The sequence below is a fragment of the Capricornis sumatraensis genome, chromosome 4, assembly GCF_032405125.1.
Source record: "Capricornis sumatraensis isolate serow.1 chromosome 4, serow.2, whole genome shotgun sequence".
NCBI lineage: Eukaryota > Metazoa > Chordata > Mammalia > Artiodactyla > Bovidae > Capricornis > Capricornis sumatraensis.
In genome coordinates this window covers 133,195,121-133,221,557 of record NC_091072.1, presented here as the reverse complement: position 1 = coordinate 133,221,557, position 26,437 = coordinate 133,195,121, and the positions used below count along the sequence as shown (strand labels likewise).

Sequence of the window (26,437 nt, the reverse complement as noted above, 5' to 3'; positions counted from 1 at the left end):
AAAGTGCCTGCATATTTGTGTATAAACAAATGAAGCAAAAGGCTTAAAGATTTGGGTTGACTTCAAGCCCAATTTCATAAGGCTTTTCTAATAGCAATTGTAACCTTGGGCTTCATTACTGATGGTAGTTTTGGCAGACAGAGCAGAAGGATTAGTTCAATAAAATCTGTACTGGCCAGATGACACCTGCAGTCTTACATTCAGTTCTGAATGTCAAATTTCAATAGGGCTGTTGAAAACTGAGGCACTCACATGGAATGAAGTTCAGAATATCTAGAAACCATGTGGGAGAAAAGATGTGTTTTCTCAAATCAGCAAAAGTGTTGGATCTAGAAGGAATTGTGTTTTCTTTTTCTTTCTTTTTTTTAAATTTATTTATTTATTTATTTTTACTTTACGACACTGTATTGGTTTTGCCATACATTGACATGAATCTCCACGGGTGTACATGAATTCCCAATCCTGAAACCCCCTCCCACCTCTCTCCCCATATCATCTCTCTGGGTCATCCCAGTGCACCAGCCCCAAGCATCCTGTATCCTGTATCAAACCTAGACTGGCGATTCGTTTCTTACATGATAATGTATTAATGGATACAAGTATATGTATGACTGAGTTCCTTCACTATTTACTTAACCTGAAACTATCACAACATTATTAATATGCTATACCCCAATACAAAATTAAAAGTTAAAAATAGAATAAAAAATAAAAATTTAAATGATACTATTTGGATAAATAGAGCACAAGTGAGGCAAGGTTTTTATTGAATACAAGAAAGATTTTTCAGGCAATTCAAATTGATTTAGAAATAAGGTAATGATTTTCCTGAATATAAGTTTGGTTCAGAGATTGTTACACAGAGAATAGTTTCTATTACAGTAGATGGACTAACTTCATATGGTGTTTTTGTTTGTTTCAGTAGTGATGAATAGTCCAAGATACTAAAATCTCAGTCTTCTAAATTAGTGTGCCTCAGAAAATAATCCTATAATTATGCTCTTCATTTGGTGGAAATTTCCAAATCTAGGCATGCCCTAAGTTTTAAGCTCAGATCTGGACTGTATAGAATAGAGTAGAATGGTCACTTCCACTTGGGGGAGCAATTTTAAAGCATTTTGTCCCAAGGATTAGCAATATGCATTCAGTATAACGTGAGGAGTTTATGAGAGATTCTGTTAGACAAATTTTAGATGCATCTAGGAAGTCTTCCTTTTAGGAAATTTCCCATGTGTTATGAAGAGTGCCCCTATTTCTATACTGTTGACTTAAAGGAGTTAAAATGAATGGTGAGAGGATTTCAGTGCCTAAAATAACCTTTTTGTTTCATGCCTACCTGAAATTTGAGAATTAGAGCTAATTTTTTTTGCTGTTGCTTGCCTGTTCATCTATAGATTGTGGAAGCTTACCTTTTTTTTATTGATTTTGGTCATTTTTATGAATGAAGTATAGTGAGAGGAATATTTGATGAGATTATGTAAGGGCAAAGAAACGATGATACTTGAGTTGAAAGACAGGTAAATGACACTGAGGATTGACACTGGTTTCTAAATGAACTGAGGACTGATACCGGTTTCTCTTCTGGCATGAAGACAATAATTTACAGAACTTCAAGGAGAGCCACTCATAGTGCAGTCTACATGAGCAGCACCCCCTGGGGGTGTGCAGTGTACGACATGTACCACTGCACACTTGACTCTGGTTAGCCCTTTAGTATCATCACAGAATGATGATACTAAAACCTGAACTTGATCGTGTCACTTGATTAAGAAAGAGGCTACAAGGCCTGTTATTTTCTGACTTTTAGCTCTCTCCTAACATCTTCCTTCTCTTTCCAAAACAGATCACTTTTCCTGTACCTTGGATGGCATCATGTTATTCCATTCTTCTGTGCTTTTACAAGCGTGTTTTCTCTGCCTGTAATTTAAATACCTTTTTTCTCTTTTATATTGTTAAAGCCTTCTTCAACACAGTTGAGATATTGAGCACCAACTCTTATTTAAGCATTATCTGTGCTCCCATAATACATTTTCATCCATCATGCATTTATCATAGAAAGCTATGCAGAATTTCCTGCCAGACTAAAACTTCTCATATTCAGGAACTATGTCTTGTTTGAATCCTCTGCAGTGATTGCCACTCAGAAGTTGTTCAAGAAATGTTGAGTCAGTGAATGAATGCATGAGGTGTGCAGTGCAAAATCGAAGCACACAGAACTTTCATTTAACCTAGTTCACAGTTTGGCTGTGATGTGGCCTTGCTTTAATTTGCAGATAACTGGAGTCCCAGTGATTATTCAGGAAAGCATATTTTGAAGAAATGCTAATTGTTGTAACAGAGGCTGCACTTTAAAAAATATATATCTTATTACTGATTATACATGGTGACAATATTTACCAAATTGTAGAGCTGCTACTGTTAACAAAGTCTGAATAACTTTTTGTTCTATAAGGATTTTCAACAGAAGTTATAATAAAGAAGGAGAACAGAGATGCTTTTAAAAACAAGAAACACAGAAAGGAATGAAATCAAGCCTGTGATAAACTTCTTTAACTTCTGAAGTATTTTTTAGGTTAATATTAATTTTCATTTTGAACAAAAATATGATCTGCGAGGAAAAAACTTTACAGCCAAAGTTCTAGAATGATGTCTGAGGCGTTTTAAAACTATCGCAGAATATTAAACAGAATATTTTATTAGCTTAAAACATTTCACTAAACTCCCAAATAAAAACCCAATCTTTTCACCCAAACATAAATGATTCAAGTGTTATGAAACTTTATAATATTATTATTTGGTATTAAATCTACATTTATCCAAGATTAACAATGTCCTTCCTTCTGCATTTTCTGCTATTTTTCTTCTTCATTGATTACTTGGAGTTCTTAAGGTTCTGTGTTAAAATTTATGGAAGAATATAAAAATAAATAATACCCTATTACCCTTGCACAAAGTAATAAATATCTTTTGAAAGAATAACTACATGAGCAGACAAGTCTCTTAAACATAAGATATGCTAGTAATTTTAGTGTTTCAGACAAAACTATTTACCACCATGACTGCTGAACTCTAATTCTGTAGTTCAAGTGTGTAATTTGTGTTTTACTTAGAAGTTATCCTGCTAAGATGCATGAAATACAGAATCCAGAGATGTCAGTATTTTAATATCTCCCCTTCACCTCTCCCATGTTATAATGATTGTTATCAATAATTTGTTACCAGTTGAAATGGTGATCCTGCCTCTTTTTCCATACTTGGGTTTCAGTTCATCTTAGGCTCATGTGTTGAGCTGTAAATTCTTTGTGCCTTTTTTTTTTTTTCATTAATTTTGTTGGTGATTTTTTTTTTCCCTACGTGATAGGTAATTTCTCATTTCTTCCTGTTACAAAAGAGAAAAGATTTGAAATAAAATATTTAAAACATATCTTGAGTTAACCACAGGCCAAAAAAAAAAAAAAGCCTTAATAATCACTGAATGTATTTTTTGGCCACGTCTTGTGCTAGATACTTTATTCAAAAAATTTATTTTAATCTATAAAACAGTTCTGAAAGGTCAATCATTATTAAGCTCAGGTTTGGAGCTTCTCCTCTGTGTGGCTAGAGTGTTGCTGTTGAAGCTGTTCCATAGAAAGAGCACAAACGACTTTTGCCCCTCAGGAAGTCTGTAAGAGTTCTGGGAAACATTATACATTTATTGGGTTGACCAAAAGGTTTGTTAGTGTTTTTCCCTACCAACCAGAACAAACTTTTTGGCCAATCCAATATAAATCAGGAGATAGACAAAACAGTTTATATGACTTGCCAAAAGTCAGAGCTAGAAAGAAGTTAGGTTGTATTTCATCTTACGTCTGTCTGACTCTAGAGGGCTGCTTTTGACTATACTGTGCTATACTTACTCTCACCAAGAAATATTTAAGATCTGATTTGTCATGAGTCCATCAGAACACTACCAGATAAGGTAAAAAGTTAGTTCTTTTCATACCAATACAAGTTACCATCATTTAAAATAGGTAAGTTCATTTTTATTTAAGGAATTAAGAAACCTTAATTTTCATTCAAACCATAAGCCCAGTATTGTCATGGAGGTTATAAATTTAGAGCCTCAGAAATATTTAAATAACAGCAAGGTCAACCTTTGAGTGGTGGGTTTTCCAAACAGCCTTATAAATGTGCAGGAAAATAAACATCTCAGAATTGCTTTTCTGACAAAAAAATGGTGGTTCAGCCAACAGAAATATACCACTGCATTTTCTGCTGCCAAGTCTGCCTTCCATAAATTAGATTTATTATGTACAGTGCACGAAGAAGTAATACTCCAAACCTGAACAACTCTCTAACCTTTCCACTTCACCACGTAACCAGCAGGATTGTTAAGGAGGTTAGTTTATTTATGATGGGGTAGAAATTACTTCTGAATATGAACTCTGGAAGAACTCTAAAAGGGCCACAACCTCTCATTTAACCAACAGCAGTTCACAGAGGTGAAATTTAACTATATCTCATCTTTTTAAAGCTGCACTTCTGTCAAAGCAAAAGGTTAGAATGAAATTTGCTTGAAATTTCACGGAACTACAACCTTTAAAGTGTAGTCCTGCAGAATTCCACCCTAACTGGAATGATGGACAAGTTGGTGTCATGGTTGAGAGAGTGACCTTTGACATCATAAAGATCCCAAGGCCACCATTAAATACATGTCACCATAATGTGATAGTTAAGCACTAGCAGTCATAATTTTCTCATCTGGGAAATGACATAATATGTACTCTGTAGGGTTGTTCTGTGGATATAATACCAGACTACCTGACCTGCCTTTTGAGAAACCTATATGCAGGTCAGGAAGCAACAGTTAGAACTGGACATGGAACAACAGACTGGTTCCAAATAGGAAAAGGAGTATGTCAAGACTGTATATTGTCACCCTGCTTGTTTAACTTATATGCAGAATACATCATGAGAAATGCTGGGCTGGAAGAAGCACAAGCTGGAATCAAGATTGCCGAGAGAAATATCAATCACCTCAGATATGCAGATGACACCAACCTTATGGCAGAAAGTGAAGAGGAGCTGAAAAGCCTCTTGATGAAAGTGAAAGAGGAGAGTGAAAAAGTTGGCTTAAAGCTCAACATTCAGAAAACAAAGATCATGGCATCTGGTCTCATCATTTAATGGGAAATAGATGGGGAAACAGTGGAAACAGTGTCAGACTTTATTTTGGGGGGCTCCAAAACCACTGCAGATGGTGACTGCATCCATGAAATTGAAAGACACTTACTCCTTGGAAGGAAAGTTATGACCAACCTAGATAGCATACTGAAAAGCAGAGACATTACTTTATCAACAAAGGTCCATCTAGTCAAGGCTGTGGTTTTTCCAGTGGTCATGTATGGATGTGAGAGTTGAACTGTGAAGAAAGCTGAGTGGCAAAGAATTGATGCTTTTGAACTGTGGTGTTGGAGAAGACTCTTGAGAGTCCCTTGGACTGCGAGGAGATCCAACCAGTCAATTCTAAAAGAGATCAGTCCTAGGTGTTGTTTGGAGGGAATGATGCTAAAGCTGAAACTCCAATACTTTGGCCATTTCATGCGAAGAGTTGACTCATTGGAAAAGACTCTGATGCTGGGAGGGATTAGGGGCAGGAGGAAAAGGGGACGACATAGGATGAGATGGCTGGATGTCATCAGCGACTCGATGGATGTGAGTTTGAGTGAACTCTGGGAGATGGTGATGGACAGGAAGGCCTGGCATGCTGTGATTCATGGGGTCGCAAAGAGTCGAACATGACTGAACGACAGAACTGAAAGACATTGAATCAAAAATATTGTATGGAATAAATAAGTTTAATTAAATGGTAACTTGAAATGCCATATCATCATTTGCCATCTTCACCACCCACTGGAGAAGGAAATAGCAAACCACTTCAGTATTCTTGCCTTGAAAGATAGGACACTGAAAGATGAACTCCCCAGGTCGATAGATGCCCAGTATACCACTGGAGATCAGTGGAGAAACAACTCCAGAAAGAATGAAGGGATGGAGGCAAGGAAAAAACAACACCCAGTTGTGGATGGGACTGGTGATAGAAGCAAGGTTCGATGCTGTAAAGAGCAATATTGCATAGGTACCTAAATGTTAGGTTCATGAATCAAGGCAAATTGGTAGTGGTCAAACAGGAGATGGCAAGAGTGAATATTGACATTCTAGGAATCCGTGAACTAAGATGGTCTGGAATGGGTGAATTCAACTCAGATGACCACTATATCTACTACTGTGGGCAAGAATCCCTTAGATGAAATGGAATAGCCATCATAGTCAACAAAAGAGTCCAAAATGCAGTACTTGGATGCAATCTCAAAAACAGAATGATCTCTGTTCATTTCCAAGGCAAACCATTCAATATCACGGTAATCCAAGTCTATGCCCTGACCCGTAATGCTGAAGAAGGTGAAGTTGAACGGATCTATGAAGATCTACAAGACCTTCTAGAACTAACACCCCAAATAGATGTCCTTTTCATTATAGGGGTCTGGAATGCAGATGGAGGAAGTCAAGAAATACCTGGAGTAACAGGCAAATTTGGCCTTGGAGTATAGAGTGAAGCAGGGCAAAGGCTAATAGAGTTCTACCAATAGAACGCACTGATTATAGCAAACACTCTCTTCCAACAACACAAGAGAACTCTATACATGGACATCACCAGGTGGTCAACACCAAAATCAGATTGATTATATTCTTTGCAGCCAAAGATGGAGAAGCTCTATATAGTCAGCCAAAACAAGACCAGGAGCTGACTGTGGCTCAGATCATGAACTCCTTATTGCCAAATTCAGACTTAAATTGAAGAAAGTGGGGAAAACTGCTAGACCATTCAGGTATGACCTAAATCAAATCCCTTATGATTATACAGTGGAAATGAGAAATAGATTTAAGGAACTAGATCTGATAGACAGAGTGCCTGATGAACAAGGGATGGACATTCATGACATTGTACAGGACACAGGAATCAAGACCATCCTCAAGAAAAAGAAACGTAAAAAAGCAAAATGGCTGCCTGAGGAGGCCTTACAAATAGCTGTATAAAGAAGAGAGGCAAAAACCAAAGGAGGAAAGGAAAGATGTACCCATTTGAATGCAGAGTTCCAAAGAATAGCAAGGACAGATAAGAAAGCCTTCCTTAGTGATTCAATGCAAAGAAATACAGGAAAACAATAGAATGGGAAAGAGTACAGATCGCTTCAAGAAAATTAGAGATACTAAGGGAATATTTTGTGAAAAGATGGGCTCAATAAAGGACAGAAGTAGTATGGACCTAACAGAAGCAGAAGATATTAAGAAGAGATGGCAAGAACACAGAACTGTACAAATAACATCTTCACAATCCAGATAATCACAATGGTGTGATCACTCACACTCACCTAGAGCCAGACATCCTGGAATGCAAAGTCAAGTGGGCCTTAGGAAGCATCACTAGGAACAAAACTAGTGGAGGTGATGGAATTCCACTTGACCTATTTCAAATTCTGAAAGATGATGTTGTGAAAGTGCTGCACTCAATATGTCAGCAGATTTGGAACACTCAGCAGTGGCCACAGGACTGGAAATGATCAGTTTTCATTCCAATCCCAAAGAAAGGCAATGCCAAAGAATGCTCAAACTACTGCACAATTGCACTCATCTCACATACTAGTAAAGTAATGCTCAAAATTCTCCAAGACAGGCTTCAGCAATACATGAACCATGAACTTTCAGATGTTCAAGCTGGTTTTACAAAAGGCAGAGGAACTAGAGATCAAATTGCCAACATCCACTGGATCATCAAAAAAGCAAGAGAGTTCCAGAAAAACATCTGTTTCTGCTTTATTGACTATGCCAAAGCCTTTCACTGTGTGGATCACAATAAACTGAGGAAAATTTGAAAGAGATGGGAATACCAGACCACCTGACCTGCCTCTTGAGAAACCTATATGCAGGTCAGGAAGCAACAGTTAGAACTGGACATGGAACAACAACTTTTCCAAGTAGGAAAAGGAGTATGTCAAGGCTGTGTATTGTCACCCCACTTATTTAACTTATATGCATAGTACAACATGAGAAATGCTGGACTGGAAGAAGCACAAGCTGGAATCAAGATTGCCGGGAGAAATATCAATAACCTCAGGTATGCAGATGACACCACCCTTATGGCAGAAAGTGAAGAAGGACTAAAGAGCCTCTTGATGAAAGTGAAAGAAGAGAGTGAAAAAGTTGGCTTAAAGCTCAACATTCAGAAAACTAAGATCATGGCATCTGGTCCCATCACTTCATGGGAAATAGATGGGGAAACAGTGGAAACAGTGGCTGATTTTATTTTGGTGAGCTACAAAATCACTGCAGGTGGTGACTGCCGTCATGAAATTAAAAGACGCTCGCTCCTTGGAGGAAAGTTGTGACCAACCTAGACAGCATATTAAAAAGCAGAGACATTACTTTGTCAACAAAGGTCCATCTAGTCAAGGCTCTGGTTTTTCCAGTGGTCATGTATGGACGTGAGAGTTGGACTGTGAAGAAAGCTGAGCGCTGAAGAATTGACGGTTTTGAACTAGTGTTGGAGAAGACTTTTGAGAGTCCCTTGGACTACAAGGAGATCCAACCTGTCCATCCTAAAGGAGACCAGTCCTGGGTGTTCGTTGGAAGAACTGATGTTGAAGCTGAAACTCCAATACTTTGGCCACCTGATGCAAAGAGCTGACTCATTCAAAATGACCCTGATGCTGGGAAAGATTGAGGGCAGGAGGAGAAGGAGATGACAGAGGATGAGATGGTTGGATGGCATCACCAACTCAGTGGACATGGGTTTCGGTGGACTCAGGAGTTGGTGATGAACAGGGAGGCCTGGCATGCTGCATTTCATGGCCTCGCAAAGAGTTGGACACAAATGAGCCACTGAATCAAACTGAACTGAACCACCTCCACCTCTACCACTTCTATCTTCAGCTCTTTAATCACTCAACATGACATGAATGTCCCAGTCCTCCTCTCTCACCTGACCACCTAGATTCTAGGCTCTAGAACATGTACTATCATTTTCCCTTAGGAAACAGCTTACATAATCACATATGTCGAAATATTCTCAATACATTGATTGGTAGCATGTTCTTTGTCCTTCTTTTCCAAAGAGAGAAAAACATCTCTCAATCATATTTTGACACAGAGAGATGATGCTACCTTATGAACTATTCCACTGAAAAGATCATTAGCTTCTGTTTACCATTTCACAGATTTCTTTGATATATTACAAATGGCATCATAACCCAGCTCCAAAATGGAAATCATGCATGCATGCTTAGTCAGTCAGTCATGTCTGACTGTCTTGTGACCTCATAGACTATAGCCTGCCAGACTCCTCTTTCCATAGGATTTCTCAGACAAGAATACTAGACTGGTTAGCCATTTCCTTCTCCAGGGCATCTTCCTGACCCACAGATCAAACCTGGGTCTCCTGCATTGGCAGGCAAGTTCTTTACCACTGAGCCAGCAGCAAAGCTATCTTCCTTCTAAGCTTCTATAAATGTCATTTAACATATTATTTATTGAGTCACCTCTGATTGCATAGGTAAGATAATTATTTGTCTCATTTGGAATGCCTACTTCTCTAATAATTTATGAAGATGTATATGATATCATCCATAAATAGTTCTCAGATATTTTCAATGAGAATACTAAATTTGTATGTCATATATTTTGCAAAACAAGTCAAAACTAAGTTGTCTTTGCTAAAATTGAATTTCAACTTTATAAATTGACATCCTTTTTACTTAGCATCCAACAAAAGTGAACTTACATTAAATAAATTTCAGCCTCCTTAATAGTTATCTGACCATTTCATTAGGGCTCAAATATTAAAAAATTAAGCTATAAAGTTAATTAAGATTAACTGTAAAGAAAACTTCCTGGTTAAAATCAAGAGAGGAAAATAAAACTCTGATTAAGTAGACAATTACAAAATAAAGAAAAACTTTAACCAAAAAAAAAAGGCAGCTTAAAAAGTTACCCAATACTGTTTACTGGTAATTGTGTGGCCTCACAGATGTGTTTGAGAATTCTTTGTATATATTTTAGATATATAATTTCTTACATAATTTAGCCTATAATACATATTAACCTCTAAGATTGTTTGGAGTGATTTATGGACTTCCATCCTTTTGAAAAGAGTTCTTGTTCTACTTTATTCTGTGTAACATCATGTTACAAGATTCTGTAAAAATTAGTAGTCTATACAATTTTTACAGAGAAGCTATTCCTTTCATTCACCCTCCTATCTTTTTCAAGCCCAAAGTACTGGATTTGACCTGACAAATGAGCTCTAATTACAAATTTATCAGACAATTTCATTTAGTTTCTGTATAAGATTGATTGGATAGAAGGTTATTTTAATGTACAGCTCAATTCAAATGTACAAAAATGGTAGAAATAAAGTCAGTGCTTGCATATATTCACAAACCTAAGAATTAACACCTAGAAACTACTGCCACATCTTAATTTGAGCATTTTAGTATACTAATATATTCAACAAATGTTACAGAGAGAATTGCTTAAACTTCAGCATTGCCAGTGTTTAAGTTTCTAAAATCTGGAGTTTGGAGTAAGATAGTGTCTGTCACTCTGAAGCAGGGATTTGAGAATAAAATAAGTCTATATAGTAATTGAATTGTGAGCACTATTTCATGTATTATAAATTTTACATTGTCTACCAAATGTTAGATTAACAGGAAATAGAAAAATTGACTAAAATTAAAAAGTGGACATCCGGAAATAAAGACATATACAAACTAATTAAAACCAGAGGGATGAGAAGCTTGGCAGAAACCTTAAGATATCTGGAAAACAGGAAATAAAGATTGCCGTGGTCTTACATAATGTGAAAGGACTAAATCCTCTAGTAGCAATAAACAGAAAAGAGGAACTGACTCTTTGAGCATTAAGTCATTTACCAGTGGAAATGAGATTAGACAGACAGTCTTCATTTTAAGTAGGCTCAATTTATGGAAATAAACAAAAATACAATTTGTCTAGCAAAAAACGGTTTTCTTGTCAGCTACATAAGGACAACAATAATGAAAATATTATATCTTCTTTTTAAGCCATTTGTTATTGTAAGAAGAGATGGACTTTCTCATATTTCAAATGGAATTCGTCCAGTTGTTAGAATACAAGATTCAGGAACCCAGAAGGAGTAACACGGAGTTATACAAAGGAATAAAGAAAGGATAAGTTGGTAAATACAAAGTGAATGGATGCTTTCTAGTTTCTACATTTTGATCTTTGAATTCACAATTAGTTATTTTTTTATTTTTGTTAGGGCTTGTCTTTACATTACCATTATAGCACACATCCATACAGTATTCTTGTGATTTTTCACTCAGAATATAGTCTTCAAGTATCTATTTTATGTTAAGTGCCATAAATGTAAGATTAAGCATGATGCTTGCACAGCTGAAAATAAAATCAGATGCTTATCATCATTCATCATTTCATGAAGTCATTCATTCAACACTGTGTCTCTTCTGCATGGCAGACACTGTGCACGGCATTAGAAATAGGGACACGAAAATGAAACTGTTCTGTTCTTACTCTAATGGATGAAACATATACAATGAATTGTTGATTGGGACTGTGCTGGCAGCATCCTCTGAGAATGGCAGAAGCTCATAAGAAAGATGTAACTATACCAGGCACCCCTGGTAGAAAGGAGGTTACATTTGAGTTGACTTGAAAGTTGATTAGGGGTCAAACTAGGAAAGGAGTGTGGAAGACTTTGCAGGCAAAGGTAAAATTTAGCAAAATCGTTATTCAGTAGAACAGAGCAAAGACTTCCAGGCAGGAAGGAGCTTGAGACTAAGGAAGTTCACATCTTACAGGCCCTTGTATTTTTAGCTGATACTTTTCTAAAGTTTTTGAAGGACCTTGGATTGGGTACTAATATAATTAGATCCAGTTTCAGAAAATTATTCTAATACCAACATAGGTAAAAGGTTAACTGATCAGCAATTTTAAAAATCATTCTTTTTCATCCATGTTACAACAAATGTCATTATTTCATTCTTTTTATGACTTAATAATATTCCATTGTGTATATATACTACCTCTTCTTTTTATTTATTCCTCTGTCAGTAGATGTTCAAGTTGCTTCCATGTCTTGGCTATTGTAAAGAGTGCTGCAGTGAACATCAGGGTGCATGTATTTTTTTGGACTATGCCTTTTTCTGGATATATGCTCAGGAGTGGGACTGCTAGATCATATGGTAGTTCTACATTTGGTTTTGTCATATTGAGTGAAATAAGTGAGACAGAAATGACAGATATCATATGATATCACTTATAAGGAATCTGAGAAAATGACACAATTGAAATTATTTACAAAACAGTAATAGACTCACAAGGCTTCCCTCATAGCTCAGTCGGTAAAGAATCTGCCTTCAATACAGGAGACCTGGGTTCAATCCCTGGGTTGGGAAGATCCCCTAGAGAAGGAAATGGCTACTCACTCCAGTATTCTTTCCTGAAGAATCTCATGGACAGAGGAGCCTGGCAAGCTATAGTCCATGAGGTCACAAAAGTCAGACTTAGTGACTTGACGACTTAGTGACTAAACCACCAGTATAGTCAGTCTTACAGACCTAGAAAACAAACTTATGACTAACAACAGGGAAAGGGATAAATTAGGATTTGGGAGATTCAAATGTATATAATACTATATATAAAATGAATAACTAACCTACTATATACCACAGGGAACTCTACTGAATATTCGGTAACGACTTTTATGGGAAAATAACCTTAAAAAACAGTTGATGGTGCTCACTTCGGCAGCACATATACTAAAATTGGAATGATACAGAAAAGATTAGCATGACTCCTGTGCAAGGATGACATGCAAATTCGGGAAGCGTTCCATATTTTTTCAGCAATTATATGCCAATAAAATGGACAATGTGGAAGAAATGGACAAATTCTTAGAAAAGTACAACTTTCCAAAACTGAACCAGAAAGAAATAGAAAATCTTAACAGACCCATCACAAGCACGGAAATTGAAACTGTAATCACAAATCTTCCAGCAAACAAAAGCCCAGGTCCAGACGGCTTCACAGCTGAATTCTACCAAAAATTTAGATAAGAGCTAACACCTATCCTACTCGAACTCTTCCAGAAAATTGCAGAGGAAGGTAAACTTCCAAACTCATTCTATGAGGCCACCATCACCCTAATACCAAAACCTGACAAAGATACTACAGAAAAAGAAAACTACAGGCCAATATCACTGATGAAAATAGATGCAAAAATTCTTAACAAAATTCTAGCAATCAGAATCCAACAACACATTAAAAAGGTCATACACCATGAGCAAGTGAGCTTTATCCCAGGGATGCAAGGATTCTTCAATAACCTCAAATCAATCAATGTAATACACCACGTTAACAAATTGAAAAATAAAAGCTATATGATGATCTCAATAGATGCAGAGAAAGTTTTTGACAAAATTCAACATCCATTTATGATAAAAAAAAAACCCTCCAGAAAGCAGGAATAGAAGGACCATACCTCAACATAATAAAAGCTATATATGACAAAGCCACAGCTAACATTATCCTCAATGGTGAAAAATTGAAAGCATTTCCCCTAAAGTCAGGAACAAGACAAGGGTGCCCACTTTCACCACTACTATTCAACATAGTTCTGGAAGTTTTGGCCACAGCAATTAGAGCAGAAAAAGAAATAAAAGGAATCCAAAATGGAAAAGAAGAAATAAAACTCTCACTGTTTGCAGATGACATGATCCTCTACATAGAAAACCCGAAAGACTCTACCAGAAAATTACTAGAGCTAATCAATGAATATAGTAAAGTTGCAGGATATAAAATCAACACACAGAAATCCCTTGCATTCCTATACACTAATAATGATAAAATAGAAAAAGAAATTAAGGCAACAATTCCATTCACCATTGCAACAAAAAGAATAAAATACTTAGGAATATATCTACCTAAAGAAACTAAAGACCTATATATAGAAAACTATAAAATACTTGTGAAAGAAATCAAAGAGGACACTAATAGATGGAGAAATATACCATGTTCATGGATTAGAAGAATCAATATAGTGAAAATGAGTATACTATCCAAAGCAATCTATAGATTCAATGCAATCCCTATCAAGCTATAACAGTATTTTTCACAGAGCTAGAACAAATAATTTCACAATTTGTATGGAAATACAAAAAACCTCAAATAGCCAAAGCAATCTTGAGAAAGAAGAATGGAACTGGAGGAATCAACCTGCCTGACTTCAGGCTCTACTACAAAGCCACAGTCATCAAGACAGTATGGTACTGGCGCAGAGACAGAAAGATAGATTAATGGAACAAAATAGAAAGCCCAGAGATAAATCCACATACCTATGGACAACTTATCTTTGACAAAGGAGGCAAGAATATACAATGGATTAAAGACAATCTCTTTAACAAGTGGTGCTGGGAAAACTGGTCAACCACTTTTAAAAGAATGAAACTAGATCACTTTCTAACACCATACACAAAAATAAAGATCTAAACATAAGACCAGAAACTATAAAACTCCTAGAGGAGAACATAGGCAAAATACTCTCCGACATAAATCACAGCAGGATCCTCTATGACCCACCTCCCAGAATACTGGAAATAAAAGCAAAAATAAACAAATGGGACCTAATTAAAATTAAAAGCTTGTGCACAACAAAGGAAACTATAAGCAAGGTGAAAAAATAGCCTTCAGAATGGGAGAAAATAATAGCAAATGAAGCAACTGACAAACAACTAATCTCAAAAATATACAAGCAACTCCTGCAGCTCAATTCCAGAAAAATAAATAACCCAATCAAAAAATGGGCCAAAGAACTAAATAGACATTTCTCCAAAGAAGACATACAAATGGCTAACAAAGACAGGAAAAGATGCTCAACATCACTCATTATCAAATCAAAACCACAATGAGGTACCATTTCATGCCAGTCAGAATGGCTGCGATCCAAAAGTCTACAAGCAATAAATGCTGGAGAGGGTGTGGAGAAAAGGGAACCCTTTTACACTGTTGGTGGGAATGCAAAGTAGTACAGCCACTATGGAGAACAGTGTGGAGATTCCTTAAAAAACTGGAAATTGAACTGCCTTATGACCCAGCAATCCCACTGTTGGGCATACACACCGAGGAAACCAGAATTGAAAGAGACACGTGTACCCCAATGTTTATTGTAGCACTGTTTATAATAGCCAGGACATGGAAACAACCTAGATGTCCATCAGCAGATGAATGGATAAGAAAGCTGTGGTACATATACATAATGGAGTATTACTCAGCCATTAGAAAGAATGCATTTGAATCAGTTCTAATGAGGTGGATGAAACTGGAGCCGATTATACAGAGTGAAGTAAGCCAGAAAAAACAAAAACAAGCAAACAAAAAAAACACCAATGCAGTATACTAACGCACATATATGGAATTTAGAAAGATGGTAATGATAATCCTGTATGTGAGACAGCCAAAGGGACACAGATGTATAGAACAGTCTTTTGGACTCTGTGGGAGAGGGAGAGAATGGGATGATTTGGGAGAACGGCATTGAAACATGTATAATATCATATAAGAAATGAATCGCCAGTCTACATTCAATGCAGGGTGCAGGATGCTTAGGGCTGGGGCACTAGGATGACCCGGAGGGGTGATGTGGCGGGGGGGTGGGAGGGGCGGGGGGCGGAGATGGAAGGGGGGGTTCGGGATTGGGAACACGTGTACACCCGTGGCGGATTCATGTTGATGTGTGGCAAAACCAATACAATATTGTAAAGTAAAAAAAATAATAATAAATTTTAAAAAATAAAAATAAACAATTAAAAAAAGAGAAAAGTTGAAACAGAAAAAAAATGTTGATGTAAATATATGTATACCTGATTCAAATTGCTGTACACCTGAAGCTGATACATTAAAAATCAGTTATACTCTGGTAACACTTTCTTGGAAATGAAAAGTAAAATAAAAGTTTTTTTTAAGTATTTAACAAGTCACTCTCATAGCACTCAGGTAATGGATGAGTTGAAAGTAGGAGACTGGAGGCAGGAGACAGTTTTGGACACTTTGACAGTAATACAAATAAAATATAGGCTAGACCAAGTGTAGAAATGCAGAGGAAGGTATGTCACGTCCTCAGTGAGGCCTTTCACAGTCTCTAAATTAGAAACTTTTATGCCCCCTTCCATACCTCACCATTATGTACTACCACAACCTTCTTTTTGTATAATATTTACCATAATTTGTAATAACTTTTGATTTACCCATTTATCTCACTTTTACCATCTGCGCCACCAAGGAAGCCCAAGAATACTGGAGTTGGTAGCCTATCCTTTCTCCAGGGGATCTTTCTGACCCAGGAATCGAACCAGGGTCTCCTGCATTGCAGGCAGATTCTTTACCAGCTGAGCTACCAGGGAAGACCCATTTCTCTCACTACTAGACTATAATCTAGTATAATTCAGACACTAGTATAATCTACTATAACCCAGATAATCACAATGGTATGATTACTCACCTAGAGCCCGACATCCTGGAATGCGAAGTCAAGTGGGCCTTAGGAAGCATCACTACGAACAAAGCTAGTGGAGGTGGTGGAATTCCACTTGAGCTATTTCAAATCCTAAAACATGATGCTGTGAAAGTGCTTCATTCAATATGCCAGCCAATTTGGAAAACTCAGCAGTGGCCACAGGACTGGAAAAGGTCAGTTTTCATTCCAAAGAAAGGCAATGCCAAATAATGCTCAAACTACCATACAATTGCACTCATCTCACACACTAGTAAAGTAATGCTCAAAATTCTCCAAGTCAGGATTCAGCAAATCATGAACTGTGAAATTCCAGATGTTCAAACTGGATTTAGAAAAGGCAGAGGAACAAGAGAACAAATTGGAAACATCCGTTGGGTTGTCAAAAAGCAAGAGAGTTCCAGAAAAACATCTACTTCTGTTTTATTGACTATGCCAAATCCTTTGACTGTGTGGATCACAACAAACTGTGAGAAATTCTGAAAGAGATGGGAATACCAGACCACCTGAGCTGCCTCTTGAGAAATCTGTATGCAGGTCAGGAAGCCACAGTTAGAACTGGACATGGAACAACAGACTGGAAAAGGAGTACTTCAAGGCTGTATATTGTCACCCTGCTTATTTAACTTCTATGCAGAGTACATCATGAGAAACGCTGGGCTGGAAGAAGCACAGGCTGGAATCAAGATTGCCGAGAGAAATATCGATAACCTCAGATATGCAGATGACACCACCCTTATGGCAGAAAGTAAAGAGGAACTAAAAAGCCTCTTGATGAAAGTGAAAGAGGAGAGTGAAAAAGTTGGCTTAAAGCTCAACACTAAGAAAACGAAGATCATGGCATCTGGTCCCATCACTTCATGGGAAATAGATGGGGAAACAGTGGAAACAGTGTCAGACTTTATTTTAGGGGGGCTCCAAAATCACTGCAAATGGTTACTGCAGCCGTGAAATTAAAATTTTCTTGCTCCTTGGAAGAAAAGCTATGCCCTACCTAGACAGCATATTAAAGAGCAGAGGCATCACTTTGCCAACAAAAGTCCATCTAGTCAAAGCTTGATTTTTCCAGTAGTCACGTATGAATGTTAGAGTCGGACTGTAAAGAAAGCTGAGCACCGAAGAATTGATGCTTTTGAACTATGGTGTTGGAGGAGACTCTTGAGAGTCCCTTGGACCAAGGAGATCCAGCCAGTCCATCCTAAAGAAAATCAGTCCTATATATATATTTATATATTTATTGGAAAGACTGGTGCTGAAGCTGAAACTCCAGTAATTTTGTCACCTAATGCGAAGAACTGACTCACTGGAAAAAAGACCCTGATGCTAGAAAAGATTGAAGGTGGGAGGAGAAGGGGATAGCAGAGAATGACATGTTTGGATGGCATTACAGACTCAATGGACATGAGTTTGAGTAAACTCTGGGAGTTGGTGATGGACAGGGAGGCCTGGTGTGCTGCAATTCATGGGATCACAAAGAGTTGGACCCAAATGAGTGACTGAACTGAACTGAGACTATCATCTAGTCTTGAATGCACTGAACCCATATATGCTCTGTCACAGTTGCGTTCTTGTGCTAAGTCACTTCAGTTGTATGTTACTCTTTGCGACACCATGGACTGTAGCCCAGCAATCTCCTCCGTCAATGGGATTTCCCAGGCAAAAATAGTAGAGTGGGTTGCCATGCCCTCCTCCAGGGGATCTTCCCAACCTAGGGATCAAATCCTTATCTCTTACATCTCCTGCAATAGCAGGCAGGTTCTTTGCAACTTGCACCACCTGGAAATGGACTGAACTCATACATACTTTCTTCACAGTTGTGTACTCATTTCTAGCAAAATATGTGACACCTAGTAATTTAGTAGCTGCTTGATAAATATTGATACATTTAAAGAACAGGCAAAGGATATACTATTTTTTTCATTGAGACAACTGGGTTTATGACATCATTCAATCAGTCATTGAGATATGAAGTCTAGGAAGAAGAGCAATTTGGTGAGGGTTAGAGATATGAATTCAATTTATCACTATCTGAGAGGCAATTGCACATATGATTGTGAAATTCTTAAGAAAGGTCTATATTAGAGATACAGATTTGGAAATTTATGAACTTAACCAGATGAGTTTGCCCAAACAAAGTGAGAGATGGCACCCTGCAATAAGGCATAGCTGCAGTAAATACATTAACATTACATCAGAAGGGTTTTAGAGGAGGGAGGTATTAAATCTTCCCATCATATCAAGTAGAAACTGGAACAGGGACTCCCTAGATTACCCAAGAACTACCCAAGCAGGGAATCATAGATAAAGAGCTTGTTTGAGCAAAGCTATATGAGTAGGCATGAACCACAGTGCTTTGGGAGCCCAGGGAAAGGTCAGAGCAGAAGACAGAGTGGCCCTTTAGAGCAAGTAATCCTTGGGCAAGAGTGTTGGAAAGCAATGAACTAGTGTGTTAGGTAGAGACCTCTGTGACACACCTTGTTTCTCCTGCTCAAGAGTTTGGAATTCCACGAGTAGGTAACAGAAATTGTTGGAGAATGCTATGGAAGGAAGGTTTCTACACAAAGTCCCTCCACCTCCCACCAGGTTATTGAACTCTATTTTTGGATCAGTGCATATCCACGTTCAAGTGTGTTTTTGTATACCTTCTGTAAGACTGGGAATCACGATACTGTACTTGGATACTAATTGTCTTAGTCTTAACAGCATGATTTTGGACCAGTAAAATAACTGATTTTTCCCCCTTTATCAATTTATTGAAGTATAGTTAATTTACAGTGGTGTGTCTCAGGTGTACAACAAAGTGATTCAAATATATATATATATATATATATATATATATATATATATATATAATCTTTTTCAGATTATTTTCCATTCAATTCAGTTCAGTTCAATCGCTCAGTTGTGTCCTACTCTTTGCTACCCCATGAACCGCAGCACGTCAGGCCTCCCTGTCCTTCACCAACTCTGGAATTCACCCAACCCATGTCCATTGTGCTGGTGATGCCATCCAACTATCTCATCCTCTGTCATCCCCTTCTCCTCCTGCCTTCAATCTTTCCCAGCATCAGGGTCTTTTCAAATGAGTCAGCTCTCTGCATCAGGTGGCCAAAGTATTGGAGTTTCAGCTTCAACATCAGTCCTTCCAGAGAACACTCAGGACTGATTTCCTTTAGGATGGACTGGTTGGATCTCCTTGCAGTCCAAAGGACTCTCAAGAGTCTTCTCCAACACCACAATTCAAAAGTATACATTCTTGAGTGCTCAGCTTTCTTTATAGTCCAACTCTCACATCCATACATGACCACTGGAAAAACCATAGCCTTGACTAGATGGACCTTTGTTGACAAAGTAATGTCTCTGCTTTTTAATATGCTGTCTAGGTTGGTCACAACTTTCCTTCCAAAGAGCAAGTGTCTTAATTTCATGGCGGCAGTCACCATCTGCAGTGATTTTGGAGCCCCCAAATATAGTCAGCCACTGTTTCCACTGTTTCCCCATCTATTTCCCATGAAGTTATGGGATCAGATGCCATGATCTTCGTTATCTGAATATTGAGTTTTAAGCCAACTTTTTCACTCTTCTCATTCACTTTCATTAAGAGGCTCTTTAGTTCTTCTTCACTTTCTGCCATAAGGGTGGTGTCATCTGCATATCTGAGGTTATTGATATTTCTCCCAGCAAACTTGATTCCAGCTTGTGCTTCTTCCAGCCCAGCGTTTCTCATGATGTACTCTGTATATAAGTTAAATAAGCAGGGTGACAATATACAGCCTTGATGTACTCCTTTTCCTATTTGAAACCAGTCTGTTGTTCCATGTCCAGTTCTAACTGCTGCTTCCTGACCTGCATATAGGTTTCTCAAGAGGCAGGTCAGGTGGTCTGGTATTCCCATCTCCGTCAGAATTTTCCACAGTTTATTGTGATCCACGCAGTCAAAGTCTTTAGCATAGTCAATAAAGCAAATATAGATGTTTTTCTGGAGCTCTCTTGCTTTTTTGATGATCCAGCAGATGTTGGCAATTTGATCTCTGGTTCTTCTGCCTTCTCTAAATCCAGTTTGAACATCTGGAAGTTTATGATTCATGATTTGCTGAAGCCTGACTTGGAGAATTTTGAGCATTACTTTACTAGTATGTGAGATGAGTGCAATTGTGCGGTAGTTTGAGCATTCTTTGGCATTGCCTTTCTTTGGGATTGGAATGAAAACTGACCTTTTTCAGTCCTGTGGCCACTGCTGAGTTTTCCAAATCTGCTGACATATTGAGTGCAGCACTTTCACAGCATCATCTTTTAGGATTTGAAATAGGTCAAGTGGAATTCCATCACCTCCACTAGCTTTGTTCATAGTGATATTTCCTAAGGCCCACCTGACCTCACATTCCAGGATGTCTGGCTCTAGGAGAGTGTGAGTGATCACACCATCATGATTATCTGGGTCGTGAAGATCTTTTCTCTGTATTCTTGCCACCTCTTCTTAATATCTTCTGCTTCTGTTAGGTCCACACCATTTCTGTCCTTTATAAGACACTGAATATAGTTCCCTGTGCTCTACAGTAAATCCTTGCTGTTTATCTGTTTTATCTATAGTAATGTGTATCTGTTAATCCCAAACTCCTCATTTATCCCTCCTCTCTTTCCCCTTCAGGAATCATAAATTACTTTCTATGCCTGTGAGTCTTATTTCTTTCTTGTAAATAAGTTCATTTATATCATATTTTTATAAATGATATCATATGGTATTTGTCTTTCACTGATTACTTCATTTAAATGATCATCTCCAATAGATGAGTTAAATAACTTCTTTATGTTCCAGCTTCATTACTTTAAAAAAAATAATGAATTTGGCTGCACTATCTCTAATGTCCCTTCTTACTTTGAAGTTTTGTGGCTATATTATATGCTATGGAAGTGGAATTTGACTTTCCGTTTCCACTATTAAAAGAAAGAAAGTGGAAATAGGCAATCTTTTTATTTACTAGAAACAGGTCGGGGGGTGGTCTTTGGTTCCTTTTATAACTAAGAAACAGCTAGTGAAAAAAATAAAGATAACCAAGTCAGTTAATTTCAAAAGATGGGACAAAAGTATTGATTTGATATCAGAAACAAGCTAGTAACAAATGTAGGTTTAGAATATTTCTCAGGACAGGAGAGGAGCAGTTCTATGAGAATTGTACCCATTTCATTGCTTGTTTCTGGGAGAAACTGGAGAGCTGACAGTTCACAGAATGAGAGGAATCCTTACAGATTCCTTGTGCACTAGATTTCACTTCCTCTGGGAGTTTCACAGTCCTCCAGAGGAGCATGAGGCAGGTTATTCATCTAATTATATTCCCCAAGGAAGGCACTGTAAATAAGCCATCTTCCTTACGATTTTTATTTTTAAGTTACGGACAGGATCAGTCACGACAGATAAGCTGGTACTGAAATAATAAGCAGACCTCAGCTCTCAAAATCATGAGGCTTATTTCTTGCTTGTCTGTCATGCAGCACCCAGCATGCTTTGATTAGGGTCCCTGTTTCAACTTGCCCTCGCTTTAGAATAGAGATGGTAGAACAGCTATGGTACAAGGCATTGTCCATCATAGAAGCAGACAGAAAGGGGGTCTCACTTTGGCACTTAAGAGCCACACCCTGAGGGTAGCACACATAGCACACACCAGTTCTTAAGCCTCATAACTTATTGAGGCTTGCCAGATGGCCCAGTGGTAAAGAATCCACCTGCCAATGCAGGAGACGTGGGTTCAATCCCTGGTTTGGGAAGATCCTTTGGAGGAGGAAATGGCAACCCACTCCAAGATTCTTGCCTAGAAAATTCCATGGACAGAGGAGCCTGGTGAGCTACAGTCTGTGGATGGGTAGCAAAGAGTCAGACACAGCTGAGCATGCATGTATGCATCGCTCATTGGCCATAAGTAATGGCCTGGCCCCACATAATCACAGAGGAACCAGGAAATCATAATCCTTCCATGTATCCAGAAATGAAAGAAGGGTTAGAAACATTTAACATACACCATCTTAGCTTACCTTCTAGTCCTCACTGGGTAAGGAAAACTATTCTCTCCAGGTCAAGAAAAACACACTGGGTCCTTCTCATGGAAGACAACAAGAAAGTTCTGACTAGTCAGTGTGCATGTGGTGCATGTTAGTTTCCTCAGTAGGGAATGTATTAATTTTCTAGCTACCACAACAAAGTACAACAAACTGTGTGGCTTAAACAACAAGAACTCCTTGTCTCACAGTTCTGGAAGCTATAACTCCAAAATCAAGGTATCCCCAAGGTTGGTTCCTCCCGAGGACTGTGAGAGAGTATTGATGCCATGCCTCTCACCTGGCTTCTGGTGGTTTCTTGGTGGCAGTCTTAGGCATTGTTTTGCATGTGTGTAACTCATCTCTGCCTGTATCTTCACTTGGCATTCTCCTTGTATGCTTGTGGCTGTCCCCAAACTCCCCTGCTTGTAAGAACAGCAGTCATTTTGGATTGGGACCACCCAAAAGACCTTATCTCCAAATAATGTCACATTCTGGGATACTGGGGTGAGCACTTCAACACATGAGTTTTGTTGTTCAGTTGCTTAGTCGTGTCCAACTCTTTGCCACCCCATGGACTTCAGCACACCAGGCTTCTCTGTCCATCACTATCTCCTGGAGTTTACCCAAACTCATGTCCATCAAGTCGGTGATGCTATCTGACTATCTCATCCTCTGTCGACCCCTTCTCCTCCTGCCTTCAATCTTTCCCAGCATCAGAGTCTTTTCCAGTGAGTCAGTTCTTCACATCAGGTGGCCAAAGTATTGGAGTTTCAGCTTCAGTGTCAGTCCTTCCAATGAATATTCAGGGTTGATTTCCTTTTGGATTGACTGGTTTGATCTCCTTGCTGTGCAAGGGATTCTCAAAAGTCTTTTCCAGCATCATAGTTCGAAAGCATCAATTCTTCAACACAGTCTTTTCCTGATCCAACTCTTACAGCTGTACATGACTACTGGAAAAACCATAGCTTTGACTACATGGACATTTGCGGGCAAAGTGATGCCTCTGCTTTTTAACACACTGTCTAGGTTTGACACTGTGTTGTTTTGGGGTGTTTTTTTGTGGGGGTGTAGGACACAGTTGAATCATGACAGTATTTGGCAGTCATTTCTGTATCAGATTTGCATGTAGTTCCTATGAACTCAGAGGTCTATGAATGTAAAAGACAGGTTATCAGCCTTCCCATGCTCCCCCAACTAGTGCCCAGTCCCACACTCACATGTGGAAAGTGGACATGATTGGCACAATAAATGAGAACATTTTGAAAGGGAAGAAAGGAAGTCACACAGCATTCTTCATCTGAAGCTATTCCCAATCTCGTTGGGAAGCCATTTTGAGGTTCCATATTCTGGGATGAGTTGTATCTTTTATTAGACCTTGGTTCTGCTTCCTGGGAGAAGACCCCTGTCTATTGCTCTCTGGGCCCACCAGCTCCAACCTCAGAAGTTCTCCTAATCTGATTTTCCCCTGGGACCCCCTGTAAAGTGGATATCAGGAAGCATGCCCCTTTTTTCTGTTGTTGTTTTCAGTTTTGTTTTTTTTTTTTTACATGAGTTTAGTTGCTTCACAGTGTTGGTGTTGCTGTTCTTGTTTAGTCACTAAGTCGTGTCCAACTCTCTGCAACCCCGTGGACTGCAGCACACCAGGCTTCCCTGTCCTTCACCATCTCCCAGAGTTTGCTCAAGTTCATGTCCATTGAGTCAGTGATGCCATCCAATCATCTTATCTTCTGTCATCCCCTTTCTCTTCCTGCCCTCAGTCTTTCCCTCTATCAGGGTCTTTTCCAGTGAGTTGGCTCTTTGCATCAAGTGGCCAGAGTATTGGAGGTTTAGCTTCAGCATCATTCCTTCCAATGAATATTCAGGGTTGATTTACTTTAGGAAATCATTGTTTTACAATGTTGTTAGTTTCTGCTATGCAGCAAAGTAAATCAGATTTATGTATACATATATCCTCTCTCTTTTGGGTTTCCTTCCCATTTAGGTCACCACAGAGCACTAAGTTGAAGTCCCTGTGCTATACAGTAAGTTCTCATTATCTATCTATTTATAGTAGTATACACTATATACTATACCACAGAGAACCTACTCAGTGCTCTGTAGTGACCTAAATGGGAAGCAAATCCAAAAATGAGAAGTTATATGTATACCTATCAAGCCTGCCCTCTTTGGGGGCTCAGTACCTTATTTTATTACTTACAACCTGTCAAGCATTATAATTGAAAGGTTGTATTAAGAATTGAAAGGTGGTTCTTCTGGCAGGAGGACCCTCTCAAAAGCATAGCTCCTTTAAAAATAGATTGTTTGGCTTCATATACCCATCACTACATGTACAGGGCTTCTGTGTGTTTTTTTTTTTTTTTTTTTTTCTAAATATATGACTTAGGTTTGCTCTCTCTTTCTTTCTCTCTTTTGTCCTTCTCACTCCCAACTTAAATGCTAACAATGTGAGCCTCTCAGATTTTGTTAGGAGACCCTAGCAGATTTTTCATGAGAAAAGCGTCTACTCTTTTCTCTGAGTTATTTAATTCCACTGAAAGGATGGATTGAGTACTTCCTCCTTAGTTTTATTTTGCTCTCAGACAGCTTCATCCATTCAGAAGTTTGAACAATGATGGGATGGCTTTATGCTTGATTGCGTATGCATGCATGTGTGATCAGTTCTATCCAACTCTTCGTGACCCCATGGAGTGTAGCCCACCAGGCTCCTCTGTCCATAGGATTTTCTAGGCAAGAATACTGGAGACAGTTGCCATTTCCTTCTCCAGGGGATCTTCCCTACCCAGGGACCAAAGCTGTGTCTCTTGTTTTTCTTACTTTGGCAAGTGGGTTCTTTACCATTGAGCCACTTGGGAAGCCCCATATTCTTGGTTAATTCTTACCAAAGCTGAATCATAACAGGTAATTTTAGTTCAGTGCCCTCGGTTTGTCCTTCTTCCATCTGAGAATGGGAAGCAGTTGCCGCTTCTCTTTTCTTGCTCTATTCCTTTTTCTTCTCCTTTGCAAATGATACCAGTTTTTCCTGAGGTCACCTGTACCTCTCCCTTGTCAAATACAGCTCACAGCCATCAGCTCATACTATTTGCATCCCATTTTCCTTTCTCTCTCTCTCTGCTAGAGCTACAAGTTCACTAGGTCTAACATCTACCTTCTGAGATACTAGAGGCAACAATGTTACCGTGTGTTCCTTTTCAGCCTCACACAGACCATTGCTCCAGCCTCTAACAGCCAGCTCCTCCACGTGTGCCGTCAGGTCACTGACCCATTGCTTCATATACAGTGATTTTTTACAGCAGCATCCCACTTTTATGTCCTCCTTTCTGAATGGCTTTTATTATGTAGTCAGCAGTATATATGCAATGATTCTGCATTGCACCGTAGGTAATGCTTTATTAAAAACCAAAATCAGGCTTTTAGACTCAATCTGTAGTGCAGAGAAAGTAACTGAAGAGCTAAGTATTGGGTTGGCCGAAAAATTTGATCAGGTTTTTCCGAACGATGTTATGGAAGAACAAGAATGAACTTTTTGGATTGACCCAATAGAAAATGGAATGGGCAAAGTCATCTTTGACAGGAAGAAGAAGACCTACTTAAAAGGTTGCCTTAGAGTTGATTCATTCATAAAGGAAATTGTAAGAAGTTTAAGAAACATCTCACTATTTGGGATGAAGAAACTGTGTATATTAGATAAAAATTTAATAATATAAAAAATATGGCCAATTAAAGTTCCACAGTTGGCACTGAAGAAGTATCTGTTCAATCAAATGAAAATCACTGCACCCATCATAATTATTGTTTAATAAG

The 26,437-nt window shown here is 38.4% G+C and overlaps 1 protein-coding gene and 1 non-coding gene across 2 annotated transcripts in view; both read left to right on the top strand.

Moving 5' to 3' along the window:
* The window catches only part of PDE3A (phosphodiesterase 3A), a 141,861-nt gene that overhangs the window by 17,371 nt on the left and 98,053 nt on the right, over positions 1 to 26,437 (top strand). The window lies entirely within an intron of this gene.
* LOC138079473 (U6 spliceosomal RNA) lies at positions 12,831 to 12,937 on the top strand. Its single transcript, XR_011144934.1, has one exon. It is a non-coding gene; the product is annotated as a U6 spliceosomal RNA (small nuclear RNA).